General features: G+C 45.1%; 1 protein-coding gene across 50 annotated transcripts in view; it reads right to left on the bottom strand.

The window, feature by feature from the left end:
* The window catches only part of ANKRD6 (ankyrin repeat domain 6), a 181,678-nt gene that overhangs the window by 69,314 nt on the left and 90,222 nt on the right, over window positions 1-22,142 (bottom strand). For 6 of the 50 annotated variants that reach the window (XM_070633605.1, XM_070633611.1, XM_070633627.1 and 3 more), the window contains exon 1: window positions 1,116-1,789. The exons of 35 other annotated variants lie outside the window; for them this stretch is intronic. The gene's annotated coding sequence lies outside the window, so the exon portion shown is untranslated. Of the gene's footprint in view, window positions 1-691; window positions 1,790-22,142 lie in introns of those variants that run through there. 9 more of the 50 variants (XM_070633618.1, XM_070633624.1, XM_070556681.1 and 6 more) reach the window with 5 other exon arrangements.

Here is a 22,142-nt window from a genome sequence, read left to right as displayed (position 1 = left end):
TTAAATCCAGTAACAGCCTCGTTGCTAGGACTTCCCGTTGCATTTACACACAGGGTGGGTGGGAAGAAATCAAAGTGGCTGAGCCTCCTGTTCTGCTTCCTTTCTGCACCTCCAGCCTTGGGTGGGGGTGCAGGCCCAGCTCAGCTTCCTCTCCACCTTCCTCATGATGACTCCCCTAAATCCTTGGTATCCTTACCTCCCACCTACAACAACAATCCCCATCCTTCTGGAGTGAGGGATACTCAGCTTCTCATCTAACACCTCTGAGCTGACAAATCAGGCCAGGTGGAGGTAGGCTAGGAGGAGAGGTTTACGATAAAGAGGCATAGAGGACCCCCAACAATGAGTGGGGAGGGGAGAGGAATAGAATGGGAGGGGAAAGTCTACAATCCACGAGTTAAACTGCACTGCCAACCTGTTGGCTACCCAAGTTTAGCAGCCCCATTCCTTCATTAAATCTGAGCCTTCTCTTCCAAGTAGCTCAGCTGCCATTCAAGACACTTCCCATGGCTGGCGGAGAGGAATTTCTTCTGCCCTAAGTCTATTAATCACATCACTCTTTGTCACGATGCTCACTTTCACAACAATCTGGAGAAAAACCTTAAATGCAAACACGCTGCCAGTTCTTTAAGCAGAAATGAAATAAATGCATGATCATAAATATGCAGTGAGCATCCAGAAAGGGATTTACCTTCCTGAGAAAGATTTCTCGGCTTCCGCCCAGCCCACTGCCCCATTTCCATTGCGCTCCAATTTGCCAACGCTTTTGTCTCTCATCACTGATGCCAGAGGGCCACACAGCTGCTTGGTCTGTGATGCGATCGGTTTTCTTTTTATAGAAAAAGGTCTAAGAGGTTTGCTTTTGCTGATTTCTTGAGGCTTTACAACAAAGTCTCCTGATACCAATATCCCAAAGCCACTGCATTCAGTCTCAAAATAGGTAAAATATTCTGGAAGAGACATGCAAACAAAAGTCCCAGCCAGGCATTATGCACAACCCACCCAGAGATGGTCCACAGGCACCCAGGACTGGTGGTTAGGGAGCACCTTCAGTTACAACAATTAGCTTTGCTCCTACTGCTCCAAACCCTGTGTTGAAGAGAGACTGTACTCACATCCGGGGGTCTGTCCTCCCCGTTCTACACATCGTGTTCTGTTGCAGTCAATTCTTCCCTGGAGAGATCATTAGCTTCCTAGGGCTGTCACGCCCAGTGGGTCTGCAGTGATTTACGTTACAATGCTTCCTGCCTTTTTCCCTTGAGCTTCCTCTGCCAACACTGGCCAAATCACATCTAAAAGCTTATTAAGACATCCTTCCAGCTCGCAATGTTTTGTGTCTTCCTAGTCTGATCGTCACAGCTTCTGAAAGTCTCAGGTCTTCAGATTTTGTTGGACTGCTCCCTCCTGCCGGCAGAGGACCTGTAACACTGCCCTCATTGAAGAGTCAGGGAATAATTCACAGATGGGCGGAATGCTTTTGAAAGATGCTCAGATGACAGAGAAACCAAGTTTGCATTCTCTCAGCAGTCATGCACAGAGAAGAGATGAATGTGCTGGTTCTAAGGGAGGTAGGATGCAGCAACAGTCAAAATCTGTAACGAACTGCCTTTATCATACCAGTTAGGGAAATGCTCACTTTGTGGGAGCTCACAGAGGAGACGCAGACACTCCACCCTCCTTGGCAGAGAGTTACAGCACAGTGACTGCAGCAGCGCAGGAGACAAGGGGCTGGCTGAGCAGCTGTTCTCGACGTTTGTAAACCCATAGTTTATCTCACAAATCCTCCTCTGAACAGAGTCTCTGCAGGGAAGGGGGAAGGGAGCAAACAGGGAGCAAAGCAGCTTCAAGTGCTGTCCACAGCACTAAACATCATAGGTGTCTCCTCGGACCACTTGTTGAGGAAACAGAAAACCAACTTGCCAAGTGGAGCGATCATAGAAAGGAAGAGGGTTTTCATTTTGACCCAAGACAATATCACCACTTTTTCCTCATTTCTAAAGCCAGAATTGTTGGTCCTGGAGATGGGAAAATAACTCTACTCTGTCAGTGCAAACGCCCTGAGCATCCCCCCTGCCCAAGGCCTCGCCCCCACTTTCCTGAGGGTGTGGGCTGGGACTCCACTTTGACCACTATGTGGCTCACACCAAGGCCAGGAAAAGAGCCAGGGACTCAGGCAGTGTGCTGCAGAGATGGAACTCCACTGGGAAGACGAGTGTCAGCAGAAGGACACTCTTATTTTCACTACACCACACTCATACTAGTTCACGCCAAAATGGTCCCTCCTGGGACACTGCAGTCATCATGGGAGGACAAGTGAGGTTAGAAAAGAGATGAATGTGACTCACTCCCTACTTTGAAGAATCTCATCATCTGGCCCTGAAAAGCCTTGATCAGGGCCCAAAAGGCCAGATGCCAGAGAAGGAATGCAAACCAAATGCGACAGAAGTATAAAGCAAGAGGTGGTTCATTTCCCAAAGCCTCTGGGACATTTCCTCCTTCTGAGAATACACAGTCCACAGGGAGGGACCCTCAACACAATACTATCCATGACAGGACAGCACTCATTGCTCACAGAGCCTGCTGTCCACCAGGGCTATCTGCAAGACAGAAACCATAGAGGTAGAGATGCGCCTTTTGGGCAAGCCCACGACTCATTCTACACACCCCACTGCTGCAGAGGAACATGTATGCTTATTTCCTGAGCCACGTCAAGTACAGTAACTATTCTCTTCTGAATTTGACAGGTAATGAATCTTCGAAATAATCACCTTTACAAGAGGCATATAAAGGCTGTGGCAGTGAGACCTGAATGACATCAGAAACCTATGGCATACCCTACCATCAAGAAAAGCTGCTAACAAATGTAAAAATGATATCAGAGGCATAAGGACATATCACTGAATAAAACTGTGGCTGACAGGAAGCTGTGATGTAGAGACCTCCCCTTTTCACATAGGACAATCATCTCTTGTTGGCTGCTGGGCACTGCTGGGTCACCAGAGCCCCCAAGTTGGAGCTGGACACAGATTACATAGCAAACGACCCACACGCTCAAAATCCAGACCAAGAGTCATTGCTGAGCCTCCTGCTGCCCCATCTTTCCCCAGACAAGATGAGCACACCCTCACCTGTGTCGCTACAGTTTTCTTCAAGTTCCTCCTATGGACTGAACTCTGCCCCCAAACTTCATACGTTGAAGCCCTAACCCTCAGTGTGACCGTATTTGGAAACAGGGCCTTCAGGAGTGTACCCAGTGTGGTGTAATTAAGGTAAAATGAGGTCATAAGGGTGGGGCGCTCAACTGATAAGGATCAGTGTCCACCATGGAGTCTCTTCTCTCTCTCTCTTTACCCCGCAACCCCACCTGCTCAGAGGAAAGGTCATGTGTGGACACAGAAAGAAAGTGGCCATCTGCAAGCCAGGAAGCGTCCTCACCCAAAACTGAACCCTGCTGGACCTTGATCTGGGACTTCCAGTCTCCAGAACTGTGAGAAAATAAATTCCAGTTGTTTAAGCCCTCCAGTCTAAGGCATCTTGTCATGGCAACCCAAGCTGACCAAGACAGCTCTCCCACAGTAACTGCTGGCATGGGCTCAAGGTTGGTCTTCCTGGTTAGACTGGACTCCTTGAGGGCGGGAACCCTGTTTTGGTTATCTGGCACATAGTTAGGCTTTAATGTCCATTAAGTGGATGATAGAAAAACTAATAATCAATCGCTTTTTCTAATCATTAACTGGTCTTCAGGAGCCTGTGGATCTCATAAGAAACAGAGGAGGTGCCAACCAAGTGAGCGAACTTTATTCCTTTCCCCACAGACGAAGCAGGCTATGGCTCCAGAAGCTCCAAGAGATAACAAACAGGGCATGCAGTCATTCTCCTCTCTCACTTCCTCCCAAAATTGAGAACCACAGGTCCCAGGGCCAGAAGAATTGCTGATCTCAAGACAGCCCCTACACAGTGACACAGATCTGTCAGCACCCAAGCGTTGGACAGCACCACAGCCACCCCAGGAATTTTCTTCTCACTACACTCAATCTCTGCCGGGTAAAACCACAAATGCTAAAGACAAAACAAAACAAACAAAACCAAATTACAATAAAACCAATCCTCAGAAGGTAGTCATGATCCATGTATTCATATCTCGACTCCTACCCACTCCTGAAATCTGCTTTGATCTGGCTTCTTTCTGCCCCCAATTTTCCTACTAAACCGTTTGTTGTTGATTTTGTGGTATATTAAGCATTTATTGAAGAGATGGGCACAAAGAACTATGGAAACTGGGAGAGAGATCTTTCTTGCTTGATGTGCTGGGGCGAAAAGAGGGTTTTGTGAGGTGAGAAGTGGGGGAGGACACAACAGAGGAAACAGCAAGAGCACAGGCAGAGTGGTCTGCAAGTGCGTGTCATGAGCAGGAAAGAGACTTTCGCAGCTGGAGCTTATAACACATAGGCAATGACTGGAGATGAGGGTGCAAAGTCAGGCTGTGGAAAAATTTTCACATCATGCCAAAGACACTGGACTGTACCTTGTCCTTGTGATGGGGCGCCCTAGAAGTTGGTAAGCAGAAGAGAGACTAGTCAGGTTTTTTCCCTACTTGGAGGTCAAGCACACAGGATTGGATTAATTATAATGATGGGTTCATGCTACACTTTCAAGATTGAATGTCCGTGGCTTGGTTTCTCTTCTTTCCTTCATTTCTTCTTTTATTCCTTCCTTTCTTCTTTCCTTCTTTCTTTTTATTTTAATTAATAGACTTTATTTTTTAGAGGAGTTTTAGGTTTACAGAAGAACCGAGCAGAAAGTACAACTTCCATATAGCCCCTCACCCATATCCCTTCCCCTGACGCCCCCCTAGTTTCCCCCTTTGTTAACATCTTGCATTAGTGAGGTACATTTGTTACTATTGATGAGTCAATATTGATAAATTATTATTAACTAAAGTCCATGATTTACATTAGGGTTCACTCTTCCCGTCATTCAGGTCCACGAGTCTGCACAAATATATGACATGTATCCACCATTACAGTATCACACAGAATGGTTTCACTGGCCTGATGTTCCATCTATTCACTTCTCCCTCCCTGTCAACCCCTGACAAGCACTGATCTTTTTACTGTCTCCATAGGTTTGCCTTTTTCAGACTGTCATATAGTTGGAATCATACAGTATATAGCCTTTCCAGACGCACTTCCTTCACTTAGCAATATGCATCTAAGGTTCCTCCATGTCTTTTCATGGCTAGATAGCTCACTTCCTTTTAGCGCCGAATAACATTGTCTGGATGCACCACAGTATGTCTATCCACTCACCTACTGAAGGACATCTTGGTTACTTTCAAGTTTTGGCAACTATGAATAAAGCTGCCATAAACATCCATGTGCAGGTTTTTGCAGGAACATAAGTTTTTGTCTCATTTGGGTAAATACCAACGAATACAACTGCTGAATCACACGGTAGGACAATTATCAGCTTTGTAAGAAACTGCTATCCTGTCTTCCAAAGCGGCTCTAACATTTTGCATCCTCACCAGCTGGTTCTACATTGACCTAATTGCCAAATGCAATGGTACCTTTCAGTTCTTACCTGTATGATTTCTTTGTTGCATTAGGCCCTGCTACCACCCCACTCTTTCATCACACTTCCTACTCCTTTGGTTTCTGTGACCCACTCTCTCCTCATTCTCTCACCATCCCTTGGCCTATTTCTTTCTCTCATTCAAGGGCTCTTCTTTCACTGGTCCCTTAAATGTTGCAGGTCCCTGAGATTCTATCCTTCGTCTTCTCTGCTCATTTTCTTCTCCAGAAGATCTCAATACACACACACCCCCCCTGCCCAACACTGGCTGCCCACATGCTCCTCTGTTGCCTAGATACAAACTGCTTCAAATCTTCTTTAGCTTTAATCGCTTTCTCTGAAGCTCCGTATTTTAAACACCCAACCAATTTAACAAACGTCTTACTTGGATGTCCGCTATCAACATGTGTATGACCAAATCATCATCCTTCTTTCTAACCCCATCCCTTTTCCTGTGTTCCCATCTTGGTGAGGGGCTCCATCTTTCATCTATCTGCCTGTTTCCCTAATCTGGAACACTCCCCTCATTCCTCTTATTCTCCTTTCCCCACCCCCACAGTCAATAAATTACCAAATTCTCCTGATTTGAGACAGCAAGACACAGAGATTAAAAATGCAAGCTCGGAAGTCAGATCACCTGGGCTCAAACCCCGGCTCAGCCACTTACTTTGGGCAAATTTCTTAATGATTCTAAGCCTGTTTCCTCATGTGTAAAATAGAAAGAATAACAACTACTACTTCACTAGGTTGTATCAAAGATTAAATGAGATAATACAGGCGCTGTAGAATGCCTGGCTCCTGGGAAGTGCTCAGTAAACATAAGCATGGTTGTCTGGCTACTACTTAAAGGTTCCTCCATCTATTCTCTCTTCTCCAGTTGCACTGCCACTGCCTTGATTCAGGCTGTCATCCTTTCTTACCTCAACTATCAGTGGTCTCCAACTGGACAGTGAAGATGTTTCTTGGAATTCTGTTTGTGATTGTCTAACCTTAGAAATTGGGATGAGAGAGGTGAAGTAGGTTTCAGCTTTTGTAATGGAATCTGCTTCTGTAGCTCAGTCTTTACCTAGAGGAAAAGTAGAAGCCAAGGCCAGGATTCAGACAGTGAGTGTACTTTGGCTCAAAATGTATCCTCAATAAAAGACAACTTTATAAAAGTCAACACAATCTGGCCAGATTTTTGTTGGTGTTTCTTAAACTTGACCGTCAGGAAAGACAGAGCCACTGAGCCAACAGTGGTTAAATTCTCTCTCCTCTATCTGGGCCTCAGAGATCACTGGTCCAATGAGAGATGAGCTCCCCCTTCTGATGTGTCAGTGTTAGAAGAAAGGGACCAACGAGAAACTAACCCTTCTCCTCCAGCTGGTTTCAAGACGGCAAAGATGGAGAAGAGCAGCTGAGCTGCAATGCAGGAAGAGTCATTAACACCGTGTTTATCTGCCAGGCAGTGGTTTGCTGGGTGGTAGCGCCTAGGTGTTTGGTGCCAATTATTTTATCTTTGTCTATGGACCTCTCTTCCTCTGGGCCTCTTGTCAAAGAGCATTTTATGTGAACAGAGGGTTAGGGGTGACTAATTATAGGACTGAAGTTTACATGTGGAAGCTGTTCTGCCATGTTGGTCTCTCTGCTTCATATCCTGCCCACCCCCTCCCCAGACTCAGTGTTGTGATCACTGATGTCAGAATGTTCTTTTTACAACAGAAATGCCATAGAGTTCCTCTTCTGCTTATAACCCTCAGTGGCTCACATTCCCTAGATCAAAGTCCAGTGATACACAAACCATGCATGGTCTGCTCTCAGCCTCAGACTCCAACCACCTCTTTTTCCAACACCTCACCCACCCTGCACCCTGGCTTGGCCACAAGGGTACACAGCACACCTTAAAAGCACCATCCTGTCATTTTTGCTTAGAATGCTTTTTAGATCTTTCCCAAACTCCTTCTTATCCTTCAAACCTGATTCAAGGTATCCTCTCAGAAGATTCTTCCAATGCTACTCCGCCCTCCAGGTCCCCGGTGACCAAGATCTCAGGTATCCTGAGCCCAAACCCCAGCCAGGCCACTTACTTTGGGCAGCTTACTTAACGAGTCCAAAGTCATTTCCTCACGTATAACACAGGATGAATAACAGTTTTTACTCACTGGATTGTTGCTAGAAAGACTGAATGAGGCCAGTACAAAATAATGTATGTTTTTCTCCCACTGTGGTACTTACAAACTGAACTGCAATTGAGTGATGTCCATATTCTTGGCCTCTCTTCCTACCTTCTGATTAAAAAGTCTTCTCCGTTTACCTCCCCTTCTAAGCAGACTACCCTAGCCAGAGAAGTTCCTGGGCTTTAGGATGCAGAACTAGAGGAGAGGCTGGAGAGATCGGAAAGGAGAAGGCTGAAGGCTGACTTGTCAAGAGAGGCTGAGCTAATCTATATAACAGAGAGAGAGAAACAGACAGAGAGAGGGAGAGAGAGAGAGAGAGAGAGAGGAGTGCCACGAGGGATGGAGGATGGAACAAGAGTTTCCCAAGGGTGGCGGTAAACAGGCTTCTGAACATTATGAATGTGAGAGAATTGGGGAAAGAAAATGGGATGCGAAAATTGTTTCTAGGGGTCTATGAAGCAGGTTGCCTTTAATTTTTGAGAACAAGTAAATGATTACTGTTTTTTTTCAAATTATTTTTGGTCTTTGGATTGTGCTTCTTTGAAAACCTCCATAAAAGCACTAGACCATATGAGCCTGAAATTCTTTAGGAGGAGCCTAGTTTACAAAGCCTTTCCGCTAAGACTCAGCTTCTGCAGCACAGGGGCAGTGCCTCATTCCTCTGTGCAAATCCAGTGCAAGCACGCAGCCTGGCATGTGAACAATAAGTGCTTGTGAACAAAAAGTATACCTACGCTCATCCAACTGGATCAGGAACTCCTACAGAGCAAGGACCTGCTCTTATTTTTTCACGTGTCCAAATAAATTAATGAATGCTGCAGTGAGTTGAATGGTGGCACCCAGAAACAGATGTCCATACCCTAATCCCCAGAACCTGTGAGGATTAACTTGTGTGACAAAAGACGTGATTATGTTAAGGACCCTGAGAGGAGAAGCTTATCCTGGACTATCTGGGTAGGTCCTAAATGCCATCACATGTATCCTCAGAAGAGAGACAGAGTTTCAAAGCAGAAGAGGAGGGGCCATGTGACCCCAGAGGCAGAGACTGGAGGGATGTGGCCACATGCCAGGGAACACCCAGAGAAATCAGAGGACGGAAGAGACAAGGAAGGACTGTGTCCTAGAGCCTCCAGAGGGAGTACAGACCAGCTGACACCTTGATTTCAGACTTCTGGCCTACAGAAGATGAGAGAATAAATTTCTGTTATTTTAAGACACCTAGTTTGTGGTAATTTGCTACAGTAGTCACAGGAAACTAATGCAAATGCATTATACATAATGGATGCTCAATAACTCTTCATCAATTACCTGTCTGGGTCACTTACAATCACAGGCTGTGCTTCCTCTTTTAAGTCACTCACACACGCCCACGCCTTCATGGCTGAGAGCCAGGACTCCACTCCGTCACTTCAACACTTGCAAATGCTGTTGTAACCAAGCGGTCCCTCACTACTGTCTGAGGGACATTCAGGTTCCAGGGGCTACGAGCATTCTACTGGCTACATAGTCCTCTAAAATGTCCTTCGCTCATTCCTTCAGGAATGAGATAGTACAGTAGGGAAGCACTTGGTAACAGTATGATGCCAGCAAGAGAACCTGGCTTATGCCTTTGAGGGTGGAGAGCCACCGTCACTGGGGTCTCTCCAACTGGCAGCCAACTCAGGCTGAGTACTCTGTAGTCTACCCACAGGAAACACCACTAAACTGAAAGAAAGCCACGTCAGGCTGTCAGTTCCCAACTCTGCAGACAAAAAACCAAAACATGTACTTGCCCTCCTAGCCAGGAATTAAGTGTCTGAATGCAACCCTGCAAACACAATCCAAATACGGCAAAGGGAAGCCTGTGATTAACATGAGTGTCATCTGCTCAGAAGTAAACATCAACTGTGACGTGCCACTAGAATTTGTTTTGCCGCGTCATTTCTTCCTCTATATTCCTGAGAGGACAGAGGCCCTCTCTCAAGTCTAAGACCCTTCAGGGAGACCACTCAAACTCCCCCAGCCACACACAGATTGATTCTGCTTATCAATGTCTGCCATGAGACCCTCCGGAAATGGCACCTTTGCTGGACCTGGTTTTCGTTGCACGGGTCCCATTTTATTCAATCGCTCTGTCAACAAAGTATTCCTTAACATAACAGCCATTGGACACTAGAAATTCCAGATACTATGCTGCACGCCACCCCGCCTTCCCAACCCCCATTTCCCCGAACCCACATGACTTTCTGCAAGAACTCTTTTTAAAATCCGCGACTCTCAGCAAGCATGTCTAGGTTAGATGTGATTTGCTGGTAATACCGTCCATCACCTACAAGAAGAGACCAACGGTCTGGAAACACCAGTACCACTGTTCGCAGTAGACGACATACTTGGATCCCTCATCTCAATTCCCTTCCGAGGGTATCTGAGGCAGGACTAGGGAGAAGCAAGGGGACAAGAGGGTCTTTTTAAATACTCCACCCAGAGTGTGTTTCATGACCCTGGGCAGGTTATATAACTTTCTTGGGCCTTAATGTCCTCATCTGTAAAATGGGGATACAGTGGTAGCTATGATGTCACAGGGTAGCTAAAATGATTACTCGTGGGAGTGGATGACAAGCACTGACCAAGCATTTGGCACAGAGGAAGCACTCAGGAAATACCAGGTGAGCATGTGTGCACCAATAAAGTCAACAGGAGGCTCAATACTCTAATTAGATTTCCAAATCCTTCCCAACATTTAATCCTTCCTACTTCTCCTACCTTCACCTCTTCTTTATATTCCTAGGGGCTGCCCCAGGGAGAGTCTGGTCCCTTGGCCTTACTCAGCGCACAGCATGACACAGCGTTTGGCTTGAGCGCACAGCTTTGCTGGGATCAAGTGCCCCTGCAGAGGAGAGGAATTAGGACTTCAGTAGAGCCAGCCGTCCAGGAGGCTCTGTGGTTCTCTCCCCATCACACACCAACCACCAGACGTGCACACACAATATGGCGCTCAGGAAGATGGACTCTGACATAGCAAACTTCGACCCCCAGGAAGGTGAGGACCTACTAGGGGGAGGGCAGCCTTCACAGGAATGCCCTTCCTGAAGTCAGCTTCCCTCATATTCAGCGTCTCCCTATCCCTGGTTATTTCCCAGCCAAGACTTTCCCTAAAGCTGGCTATTGTCCATATTTTAAGTTTCTGTCATAGATTAACCATGAGCAAGTTTGGTCCACTAAATTCTTTCGCCAATAATTATATCACGTGACAAACATCCAACTGTCATCATCATCAGTTATTGTGCATTATTTGAAATTAAAATTCTGCCACATCTTGACAAGGAGAAGAGGTTCCGACGGTGAAGGCAGCAGGAACAGAAATGACATTGACCTTGAATTGCTTATTACACGCCCAGAATTAGCCCCAGAGATATTCATTCCCGAGAGTTTTAAATAATCTTAAAATAGTTATCTCCCTCAGGATTTTCTCATTATTTTCACAGTCAAATTATTTCCACAATGAAAATGTACTTAATTAGCTGAGCTTCTGCAGTCTTCAGGAGAGAGGTCAACCTGAGAAGTCACAAAGCACAAGACCCCTGCGTGTGCGAGCCCCCGTGAAGATGTGCCCTCCCTCCCCGCTCATTTCGCAGAGCAGGAGGCTGCCTTTCCTCTTCAGCAAACGGGGAATCTGGATTCGTTCTAGTAGGTGATGGAGCTTTCGCTCTCGGGCTTAGCTCTTCCCTGGGACCCAGTCCTTGGGGAGAATCCACAGACCCTCTCCTAGGTGGATATTCCTGTCCTGACGGCCCTTCTGGAAGGTTCTCCCAAAACGCTGGGCGAGGACAGAATCGTGCATTCTCCAACTTCAGGCAGATCACCTCTCTGATGATCATTCATCTGTGGCCCAGTGTCCAAACAAAGAGCATAGTAGGAAGAGGGTGGCAGAGGAAAAAAGAAGGGGGGAGGTGGGGAGGTGGGAGGGAGGACAGAGGAGGAAGGACAACACGAGGAGGCAGGGAGCACAGCAGTGTGAGGCGCAGCTACTGACGGGGTCGGGGGGCCACTCAAGCTCAACCCCTCCCAATTCCCACCCCTTCCCAAACCAGAAGTGTTCCACGCAGCCCAGTCTCTGCTCATCAGATACTTGAATTAACGCAGGGACTCCTTTTGACAGAACATACTTATTACGTTTCCACAGTCTGTATCAGTTTAACAACATTTAATTTTAGAAGTAAAGCCAGAGGTGGAGAAAACTTGAAAATAATTATGCATCTGTATATATTATGTAAGTGTGTATATATTCATTCTTCCTTTTTAAAATTTACAATATACAGAAAAGTGTGCAAATCATAAGTGTATCGCGTGTTGAACTTTCAAAAACAGAACAGACCTGTGTAATGAGTGCCTGATCGAGAGGAGAAAGGACCAGTGTCCCAGAAGCCCCCTCAGGTCCTTCTGATCACCGCCCACTAGGAGCAGCCCTGCCCTGATTTAAAATCTCGGATTAGTTTTGCCTGTTTTTGAACTTTACATGAATGGAATCAAATAGGATGTGTCCTTTGCTGCCTGGCTTCTTCCCCTCCACATTTTACTTGTGAGATTCATCCATACTGTTCTCTTAGTCATACTCCTTTCATTCTCACTGCTGTACAGTGTTGTAGCATGTGAATATTCCACAATTCACCTGTCCATTCTTCTGTTGATGGGCTTCTGGGTAGCCTTACATTCTGTATATTGACAACAGTGCTGCTATGAACATTCTTATCTGCATGTCTTTTGGTGAATACACATACATGCATGTGTACCTAGGAGTGGAATTCTTGGGTCATAGGTATGCATATATATCTATGTTCAACTTTAGTAGATGTCTCAATGCAGATTTCTTACATCCAGATGTATCCCGTCCGTCTGTGTGAATCACACAGGACCTGTGAGAGTCCCAGAGGCAGGAGTGGTGGGCTCTGGGTTTCTGTCTATGACTCATCACTGAGACGCTATACCTCAAAAAGCCACAGAAGAAGAATGAACCTTTAATTCTAGTTTGCTTTCGTTATTTTTCATAAGTATTTTAGAGCAAAAGAATATTGCCTGAATATTGTTAACTGAAAAATTACCAGCAGAGGAGGCTGCTGAAGCTAGCACAGCCCTCCGCTCCAGGTCACCAGCAGCCCTGCCCTCCACCACAGAAACAAATCGCACCACCCACTGGGCCTGCATCACCGGCCCAACTGATGGAAAAGAGAAGACACCAAGAACAGCATTTCATTTGGGCCATGACTTGTTTTTATCAAATTAGACTTAACAAGCACTTGAATGTATTCCAATGATGGGAGATGGAAATGGAAACATCACTTTTGCTATGTAAAGCCTGTGTTCTCTGGGCCACACCTTGAGACTTGGTATCACCCTCCTTGACAACAACACTGCTGGCCACTGGACAATTTTATCAACATAATACAAAAGCTACAGAGGAAAAAACCCTTCAGGAGCCTATCTTCTAAAACACTGCCTTAGAAACTACTTTATTTTTATGATTTGAGAAGAAGACAAGAGTTTTCAAGTAAAAGTCCAGTTAAGTCATACCATAAGAGTCAGCAATTCCCCTCTGAGGTATATACATACTCAAGCAAACTGAATACTCATGACCAGACAAAAACTTGTATACAAATGTTCCCAGCAGCATTATTCATAATAGCCAAAAAGTGGAAACAACTCGAATGTCCATAAACTGATGAATGGACAAACAAAATGTGGTATGTTCATACAGTGGAATATTATTCAGCCAAAAAAATGAAGGAACTACTGACACGCTATAACTTGGATGGGTCTTGAAAACATTAAGCTAAATAAACGATGCCAGACACAAAAGATCACATATTGTGTGTTTGCATTTACACAAAATGTCCAGAATAGGCAAATCCATAGAGACAGAAAGTAGATTAGTGATTGGCAGGAAGGGGGAGAGGAGAATGGGGAATGGCTGCTAAATAGGTATGGGGTTTCTTTTGGGGTGATGAAAACGTTCTGGAATTAGATAGTGGTGACGGTTGCACACCTTTGTGAATACAGTAAAAATCGCTAAACTATAGTTTAAAAGGGCAAATTTTATGGTATGTGAAATATAGCTCAATTAAAAATAAAAGTCAGGTTAAGTGCCAGGGCACTGAAATCAGACAGACATGGACTTGACTCCAATCTGCTGCAGGCATTATGCTGTGGGCAAGTCATTTAAGCATGCTAAGCCTGTCTCCTCCTCTGTAAAATGGAGATAATAAAAGAATTGTCTTGCCCGGTGGCGCAGCAGTTAAGTTCGCACATTCTGCTTCTCAGCGGCCAGGGGTTCACTGGTTCGGATCCCAGGTGTGGACATGGCACCACTTGGCAAAAGCCATGCTGTGGTAGGCATCCCACATATAAAGTAGAGGAAGATGGGCATGGATATTAGCTCAGGGCCAGTCTTCCTCAGCAAAAAGAGGAGGATTGGCAGTAGTTAGCTCAGGGCTAATCTTCCTCAAAAAAAAAAAAAAGAATTATCTCACATGGCTATTGTGAGACTCAAACAAGGTACTAAAGTGTTTGGCACAGTGATAACACATGTAAAGTGCCCAATGGACTACTGCTGATGTTAAAGTGACAGAAATAGTGGAAACTGGCTCTTAGCAAGTGTCCCTTTGACATTCCTGGGATATACTCACCAATGATTTCTATCAGGCTCATTAAGGGACATAATTTTCTGGGGCCCGCCCCGTAGCCACGCGGTTAAGCTTGCACGCTTCACTTCGACAGCCCAGGGTTTTGCCTATTCGGATCCTGGGCATGGACATGGCACCGTTCATCAGGCCACGCTGAGGCAGCATCCCACATTCCACAACTAGAGGGACCCACAAGTAAAAAAATAAATATACAACTAAATATACAACTAAATATACAACTGGGGGGATTTGGGGAGAAAAAGCAGGAAAAAAAGGATATAATTTTCTATATAATATTATATAAGGAGTTAAACTGGTGAAGTTTGCTGTTCAGTCAAAAGGGGGAAATCCTGCCATAAAGGAAGAAATATCAACAAGCAGAGAAACAGAGACGGCACGAGTTGTTTCCAGAGTCCTTGGGGATGAGCTGTCAAGCAGCTGCTACCAGGGAGCCCTTGCTGGCTGAGAACCAGCTGGGCAGGGTGCCACCCCTCCAATACCCCCAGAGGCCTGGGAACAAGACACCATGCTTGATGGCTTCCCACTCTACCCCTTCGTTCTCAAGTATGAGCAAGGTCATTAACACCACGGGCTGCAGGCAAAGAAAAGGCAGGTCCCATGGGCCTACCTCTGAATGCTGCCTCCTGCTGGAGGTGGCATGAGAAAGGTGTGATAATGGGAGTTTCCCATCTCCAAGATCCAATCTTGCCATATCAACCATTGCCCCCTACACCTGCCTCAATCTGTTGTGGAACACATTACATGTAATCCCCCAAATGACAAGTTGTAACAAGATCCTTCTAGTTATCACTCTGAGCAATGCTAGCAGTACCCCATAAATCGAAGTTTCCTGAAAATTAATGTTTCAGGGATGGCAGTTCAAACTTTATCCTCTAATCACCGAGGACTGAAGGTTGACTGCACGGGGTGTTCCCCTTCAGGGTCCTCGGGGCTGCTTGTCTTGGTGAATGCCAATCACAGCGAGAAGATCCTATGCAACATGGGCTTCCCGCTATTGTTTCCTTGTTTTCTTGTCTTTTTTCCTAAATATCCTTTGATGCAATTAAAAAAAAAGTCATCACATCACTTTCAGCTTTTTTTTTTCAACTTTTGGAAGATCACTGGCATGTTGTACTGTTCCTTTTTCAGAAATTATCTACATACACGTGAAAAATTCTGACTGTGCAAACATTTCTTCCCTTAAATTTTCATGGCTTTGTTGGGGAGTCGACATAGCTGCTAAAATCAGTTAGCTAACATTTTAGAGAAAGATTAATTTAGGATCCACTCCTCACTGGTTATTTTACTGAGGAGAAGCTACTTCACTTCTCTGAGTCTCAGCTGCTTCCTTTGTAAACTGGGCATATTATCTACTTGATAGAATGGTTATGAAAATTAAGCAAGATAATGTATAAGAAATTATCTTAGAGAAATAAGATAACTTATATAGAACGTATATAACGCCAGCTCTTAGTGATGGTCAGTAAATGGTAACCACTATGATTATTGCTATTATTGTTATTAGCTAAGAAAACCATGTTTGACTCGAGTTCACTGCTGCTTCCCTTAAGATTTAATCCATCTTTTGGGGTTTGAGATACTGTGAAGAAACACCTGGCCTCTTAGGAACCCTGTGAATATATCTGTCACACAGGAAGTTCTCGGTTTAAAGGAAGTATTTCTCTGACCTCCTCCTGCAAACAAAGTCTCACGGAGAAGCTTGTTTTGGACGCCTCTTGTGTACCACTTCAGAATTCTCTTGACTCCACCTTGCTAGCCACTTCTGCTACCACCAGAACTTCTGACCGTAGAACTCCACAGCACCTCGCCTGGGATGGAGTTTCCCTGACACTACGGAGTGGGGCTCCCTCAGGAAACGCCTTGCACAACCCATAGGTGTGGGGAGTTTACACAGACAGAGCACCCTGAGACTTGCCATAGGGAGAGATGGTGGGCGAGTCCCAGAATCGTGAACTCGCCAACTCCCCTGAACTTTGTGGGCCCGCAGAAGCAGCTCCCTCCCGCTAGAGGGGAACTCCTCTTCTTGCCCGGAGACCCACAAAGACCTCACTTGAGGCAGCTGCCTCTAAGGTGATGCTTCCTTTCCTCAAAACCCTTCCACCCCAGCTGACAATTAGGGTCAGGTTTCAGGACAGCCTGCAGAGAAACAGTCTCTGCTCTTGCAGGAAACAGCTTCAAACTGAAGGACTTTCCGGTTCCACTGTTATGTACAGATGCAACCAGGGAGACACGTGGGTAAGGGAGGGTGGATGGGTGAATGTCAGGCTAGATCGATGAGAACTGATCCACACAGGAGCCCTCCCCTTTAACTTGTGGTTTAGAATCCTGGCACAGACACCTGAAGCTGGTCTTCATATATTGGGATGGCTCCTTGAAGCCTGGGCACAACAATGGCCTACAGTAAATTAAATGGAGATGCTGCAACCACCTTGGCAGAATACTGAGGAAGGAGTCAAAAGGCTCATGGGTGGTACAGTAAATTTACTAAGAGAGTGCAGAAGATCCCACTGTCTGACCATAATCTAGGAGGGCCAAGAGGTCACTTCCTTCACTAAAGGTTAGGTGTGCCAGCGAGGGGCATGGCATCATTGAGAAGTCCAATGGTTCTCTTCTCTGTTGGCTGGAGTTGACAGTAGGCAATGCTGCCATGGCAGTGGGCTCTTTTGAATTAATTGGGGATGGTAGGATTCCAAAACAGCAGAGGCCAGGCGGTGACAGTTAACTATCAGAGGCTAGATGACTATAAATACCCTAACTGACAGCAAAGGCCAGAGTGGTAGACAGGGTGCTTTGACCACTGGGGATCTGTGGCAGTGGCTGATCGGCCATGGGCAAGATGGGTGCAGGTCTGATTAGGGTGTTACCTGACTTGGATAAAAAGGAGAGCGAGCGAGCTGGAGAACAGAAGGCTCCCGTCAGCTGCTGTGATGCACGGGCTCCCAGGCTACCAGCTGACAAGAGACTAGGGCTCCCGGGGAAGAACCCTGGAACACCACCACACAGTTCACACGCGGAAGACTTCACTGAGCAAGAGGACCTGCAGCCACTGACTAGGAACATTGGCACAGGGGAAACGGAAGTGCTAGATCTTTCAAAGACCGTTGGATATGGATCTGAGCTGACCCTGACCCCACGGGACCTAAAATGCTGGTTCTCCAGTTGGAATGGAGGTACGTGGAGTCCGGGTGACAAGTGGAGTTGTGGCCACGGCTGTTTCACAGTGGGTCTAGTAGGCCCACAGGGGCATGTCACGTTCTTTTCCAGCCTCCAAGCGGATAATTCAGACAGACATACTTAGACGCCAGCAGAACCTCACAGTGGTTCCCAGAGGAAGAGTCAGGGCAGCCCCCCCGTAGAAAAGGAACACGTTATAGATGTTATTTTTCTTACGCCTGTAGAGCAAAACATACTATCTCATCCTTGGAATAATAGTTGGCAGTCTAAAAACGTAAAATAAAAAGTAGCACATTTTCCTTTACAAGCTGCTGTGAAGGAACATTCGCACCACTTCTGCATTTCGTCATGTCTGACATTCCTTGCATTTCCATATTTAGTGACCTAAATTCTGTCCAGTATAGGCAGGCTCAACATAAAACACCATAAAAACCTCAAGAACAAAGAGACGTTTGGCAATTTGATATGGAGCGATTAAAAGTTATTCATTGGGGCAAATGAAATCCCCCCTCCCCACAAAGTTACCTTCTTTTTAAGGACCAGAAATGGAAATCTGTAGACAAATAGAAAAAAAAGACACCAGTTTCTAAAATTGAAATTAAAAGGCTAAAACTAGGAATTTGCTGTGATGCTGAAAGCCGTGCCAGCAGCATTTCAAATACCAGCCAGGTCCACCCATGGGGTCAAGCTTCAGTGGAGCTTCCAGACTAAGACAGACTGGGAAGAAAGACCTGGCCACTCACTTCCAATAAACCGGCTGTGAAAACCCTATGAGTAGCAGTGGAGTATCGTCTGATACAGCGCCGGAAGGAGAGAGGATGGCGCAAAAAGAGCGCTCTGCTGCACACAGGGTCACTAGGAGTTGGAATCAACTTGACAGCACTAACATCAATAATTAGGAATACCTTCAACCTAACTTTCGCCTTTCCAAGAGTAGGTTGCGAAGAGATTTAGCACTAAATTACTATACTGATGGTCTTAAATAATTTCAGACGTCAGAACCGATCCAAACAGTGACACAAAAGATTCCTGAGGATCAAGAACCACATCCTACTTTTATTTATCCCTTATTTGCCTTCACAGTGCTTTGCACAGAGTACTCATTAAATACTTGGTGAGAGCCATGTCTCTACGACAAGAGAGCCCTAGAAAAGTGGTGCCAGGTACGAGGACTTCTAATGTCAAAAAAATGTAGATTTGGTATCCTCTACTATCTCTGCCTTCTATTCCTCGGGGTGATCAAACAGTTGATGAGGTGAAGCTTCTCTTCCTAGAAGTATCTCATAGCCCCAAAGCACAGAGATAAATGAAGGAAGAATGGCAGAAGATCACCACTGTGCATGGTTTAATGATTTAGTGGATCTTGGCAATGATCATCAACAGGTAATGACAGCACAGAAAGGGACAGCAGCAACTAGACATATCCCTTTTGCTGGAAGGACATAATACAAATAATCCTTCCCACCCAAAAAAGAGCCTGACTGACTAAGCCTCTAGGAGATCTAACTATCAATTTATAGGAAATATAAGGAACAGAGGAACGTTAAATGACACCACAGATGTTTCCCTCTAACTTGATTTTTTATTTCTAACCTGTCTCAGTTTTTAAAATTATATTTGTAAATATAATAAAAATGCATTACTGGGACTGAGCCAGAGGTGCAGCGGTTAAGTTTGCACATTCCGCTTCAGTGGGCTGGGGTCCGCTGTTTCAGATGCCAGGTGCGGACCATGCACCACTCATCAAGCCATGCTGTGGCAGGCATCCCACATATAAAGTAGAGGAAGATGGGCATGGGTGTTAGCTCAGGGCCAGTCTTCCTCAGCAAAAAGACAAAAAAGAGGAGGATTGGCAGTAGTTAGCTCAGGGCTAATCTTCCTGGGGGGGGGGGGTGGAAAAGAAGAACACTACTTGTTGGGGATATTTATATAAATTGTTTTAATGTTGATTTTAATAACAATCATAGTAGCAAAAACAGTCTCACAGAGTATGGTTTAACTTTTATCCAAAATAAGACAAGTGGGGCCAGCCCAGTGGCATAGTGGTTAAGTTCATGAGCTCTACTTTGGTGGCCCAGGGTTCACAGGTTCGGATCCCAAGCATGAACCTACACACTACTCATCAAGCCATGCTGTGGCGGCGTCCCACATACAAAATAGAGGAAGACTGGCACAGAGGTTAGCTCAGGGACAATCTTCCTCACCAAAAAATAAATAAATAAAATTTAAAAATAAATAAAATGATGTAGAAATATATATTTTTTAAAAAACCAAACAAAATAAGACAACTGATGCTGCATTTTCAAAATTCATCTTCAATCTATAGTAGCGAATTCTAGTAATTTATTTTGTAAAGTTAAATTTACCTTTCAATGAAAGAAATGGATTTCTAGATTCAGGAATTTCCTATACATGGATCTTCCTTAGACGGTCAATTAAATTCAAAATGTTTGATAAAATTCAAGAAGTGTTTGGGGGCTGGGCCCATGGCATATTGGTTAAGTTCAATGTGTTTCACTTCTGTGGCCTGGGTTCACAGGTTCAGATGCCAGGTGCAGACCTACACCACCCATCAGCCACACTGTGGTGGCAATCCACATATAAAGTAGAGGAAGACTGGTAGAGATGTTAGCTCAGGGCTAATCTTCCTCAGGAAAAAAAACCAAAAAACAAAAAAGGCGTTTGGTGATCATTTGTTATAGATGTACAATATCACACATGGACATTCTTCATTGATATTGGTTATAGATTATGGAATATGTCATAACAATCAGTTGAAACTCTATTCTTCCAAGCATTATTTTTTCCCTTCTGATCTTATCTACCATTGAAAAACATGTTGCTTTTCTTGACATGAAAGTATTAAGATCATTAAAATACCAAAGATATCAGATAAATCCACATTTTTAAAAAGTTGGGGCCAAACAGGCTTCTTATCTCGTGGAACATTGGGAGTTCCCACATTTGACAAGACTTTTTCCCTGATAATCATCATACTTCAGTATGCCATAACTATTGCTTATGATCAACTTCTACTTATCACACAATAAACAGAAAAATCTCAAATTTAACAGATTAGCCTTCATGTAAATTCATAACTTTTCATATATCACTAACCCTACTGTTTAATTCTTCTGACTTTTTTTTTTGGTGAGGAAAATTGGCCCTGAGCTAACATCTGTTGCCAATCTTCCTCTTTTTGCTTGAGGAAGACTGTCACTGAGCTAACATCTGTGCCAATATTTCTCTATTTTGTATGTGGGATGCCACCACAGCATGACTTGATGAGCAAGCTGTAGGTCCACACCCAGGATCCAAACCTGCAAACCCCAGGCCACCAAAGTGGAGCGCACAAACTTAACCACTAGACGACCAGGCCAGCCCTGTGCTGACATTTTTTTTCAAAGCAAGACATTCTTGATGAAGGAAGCAAAATGTTTACATTCTTATCCAAGCTTCTTCATCTTGTGTAAATTAATAAGAGAAACCTTAACTAAATTGGAATTGGGAAGGCCTCTGGGAGGAGCTCTCATGCCCCGCCACACATCATCAATTACACCCAACAGGAAAGGACAGAGGCTTCCACCTTCAACAGGAGGCAAAACTACCATACTACTGAAGGAAGATTTCTCTCCCCACTTGGCAAAGGCCAGCCAATGAAAATGCCACAGGGCAGGGGCTGGCTCGGTGGCGCAGCAGTTAAGTTCACACATTCTGCTTCTCGGCGGCCCCGGGATTGCTGGTTCGGATCCCGGTGCGGACATGGCACCGCTTGGCAAAAGCCATGCTGTGGTAGGCGTCCCACATATAAAGTAGAGGAAGATGGGCACGGATGTTAGTTCAGGGCCAGGCTTCCTCACCAAAAAGAGGATTGGCAGTAGTTAGCTCAGGGCTAATCTTCCTAAAAAAGAAAAGAAAAGAAAATGCCGCAGAGCAGCCAATGAGAAGCCATTGCTGACCTGAAGTGTTGTTTCCCCCCAGTGGACTTCCATTTAGAACAGCCCCTTCATACTTCCCCTTTTTCTCTATAAAAGCAGCTTCACTCCTTTCTTTTCCCAAATTGCCTATGGTTTGCCATAGCACGCACAACGTGAATTGCAATTTTGGCTCTTCCAGAATAAACTCATTTTGAGTTTAAAATAATAGGCGAATTTGCTTTTTAAGTTGACAATCTTCATGATCACTCTAGAATGCTTTCCTGTCAATGTACCCACACCATTAGAACATGCTCAAACAGAAAATTTAAATAACCAAACCACATTTGCTGTTAATGTGCCTGGATGCTACTTGCTGGCGTCATCGAGTCCATTCCAACTCCTAGTGACCCTGTGTACAGCAGAGTGGAACTCTGCCCAGTTTTTGCGCCATCCCTCACCTTCCAGCGCTGTATCAGACAATGCTCCACTGCAAGTCACAGGATTTTCACTGACAATTTTTTCAGAAGTGGGTGGCCTGGTCCTTCTTCCTAGTCTGTCTTAGTCTGGAAGCTCTGCTGGAACCTGCCCACCATGGGTGACCCTGCTGGTGTTTGAAATACTGGTGGCACAGCTTTCAGCATCAC

The sequence above is a fragment of the Equus przewalskii genome, chromosome 9 (assembly GCF_037783145.1).
Source record: "Equus przewalskii isolate Varuska chromosome 9, EquPr2, whole genome shotgun sequence".
NCBI lineage: Eukaryota > Metazoa > Chordata > Mammalia > Perissodactyla > Equidae > Equus > Equus przewalskii.
The sequence above is the reverse complement of the archived record's forward strand: the minus strand, read 5'-3'. Positions and strand labels throughout refer to the sequence as shown.